The following is a 2107-nucleotide window of genomic DNA, read 5'->3' as shown; positions in this document are numbered from 1 at the left end:
TGGGCTTCTTTGTTAATTTTAGAACATTCCAGAAGCAAATTTCTGAAATGCATTGTTTGTTTGTTTTTTTTAGTAAAATTCAGAGTGATCTCCCTTTAAAAAAGTGACCTCCCTTGACAGAGTTCTTCAACTATTCTATTTATACCGAGTTGAGAGAATCTTTCCCGATCCTATAGTTTTTGACATTTCTTCTAAGGATAAATTTGTTTATTCGAAGTAAAAATTCACAGATACAAAGAAACAGGAAACAAGTGGTGGTGGTGGGGTGTTAAAGCAGCGTAAGATGGAAGGTAGTGGGCTACATATCCCAGAACCAGTAAGGCGCTCAGCTGCGACCTGTGGTAATGGCTGCGATGGCGTTGCCGCAGAGAATGGCCGGCAACACTCGCTTCAGTAGCCTCACCACCTTGCGGGGCTCATTTCTCCGACAAGTTGCCGTTATCCCTGTTTTGTAGAACTCCTTGACATCCCCTTTTTACACATCTTTCCTTACTTATCGGCCTTCAATGCTTGTTCTTCAAAATATTCGCTCTCTCATACAATTCCCCATCTCTAACCATCTCTCCCTCTCTCATTCACTCTTTCAACCTCTACCCATCCAAACTTCCTGATGTCCTCTCCCCAATTACTTCTATTCACTTTATATCTTAGGGTTTCACTCTGACCCTTCATTGTCGCTATTTTTTCCTCTCAGATCCACTCTGACCCCTTCCATCCTCTCTTGCATAATGTGAGTAGCCATGTAGCTTCTCTACAGCAAAATATCTTTTCTGTTCTGGCCCCTTTCTCTCTCACTTTACCCTGTCATTCAAAGGCATAAAGCTGTCCCCTCCCACTTTACTGTTGTCCTGCTCAGTTGAAGCAGACCTTAGACTTGCAAGCAGCAGAGTGACTACAGTAGTGCTGGTGCCATGGAAAGAAACACTCTGTAGAGTGGTTGGTGTTTGGAATGGCATCCAGGTGTAGAAACTATGTCAAAGCAGACACTGGAACATGATACAATCTTTGAATTTATCAGATCCTATCAAACTGTTCAATCATACCAGCATGGAGCATGGATGTTAAATGACGACAACAACGACGGCGATGATGATATATAAAGTGGATGGTGTTAGGAAGGGCATCTGGACACAGAAACCATACCCAATCTGACATTGGAGCTCAAAGCAATCCTGTGTCTTCACTGGATCTTGTTGAACCATCCAATCCATGCCAGTATCGAAGACATGTTATATGATGATGATGATGATGATGATGATCACACACACACACACATCTTTTATTTTGTTTCATTCATTGGACTGCGACATTGCTAGGGCAATACCTTGAAGGATTTATTTGAACAAATCAATCCCAGGACTTAAGCTTAAGCCCAGTAATTATCCTGTCAGTCACTGTTGCCAAACTGCTAAGTTATGGGGGATGTAAACAAACCTACACTGGTTGCCAATTGGTGGGGTGAAGGATCAAGCACAAATACAAAGACTCAGTTGTGTGTGTGTGTGTGTATATATATATATATATATATATATATATATATATATATATATATATATATATATATATGTATATATATATATATATACATACAACGGGCCTCTTTCAGTTTCCATCTAACATCCTTTCACAACTTGGGACTATAGTAGAAGACACTTGCCCAAAGTGCCACACAGTGGGACTGAACCTGAAATCATACACAAACACATCTACTACCATCTTAACTTAACCTACATGCCCCTCAACCATCATCAACTGCTTCAATAAGTATCATCTTCACTCATATGAAATTGTTCATCAACTTTTGATACAGGAAATGTTTAATTCCAAAAAATCAAAAAGTCATACCCCCCCCCATATATATATATATATATATATATATATATATGTATGTATATAAAAGGGTATATAAATGACAAAGGAATAAGAAATTATGATCATGATCTTAATTAGCTCACACCTGTTTCTGCTATAAGATGCGATGCACTCATAGTTGGGAGGTTGTGTATCACCTTATAGCTTTATCAGAGCTTCAAAAATGAACTCTGACAAAGCTATAAGGTGATACATAAGCACTCGACTATGAATGCTTCACATCTTATAGCAGAAA

The sequence above is a fragment of the Octopus bimaculoides genome, chromosome 23 (assembly GCF_046866305.1).
Source record: "Octopus bimaculoides isolate indiv1 chromosome 23, ASM4686630v1, whole genome shotgun sequence".
NCBI classification, from domain to species: domain Eukaryota; kingdom Metazoa; phylum Mollusca; class Cephalopoda; order Octopoda; family Octopodidae; genus Octopus; species Octopus bimaculoides.
The sequence above is the reverse complement of the archived record's forward strand: the minus strand, read 5'-3'. Positions refer to the sequence as shown.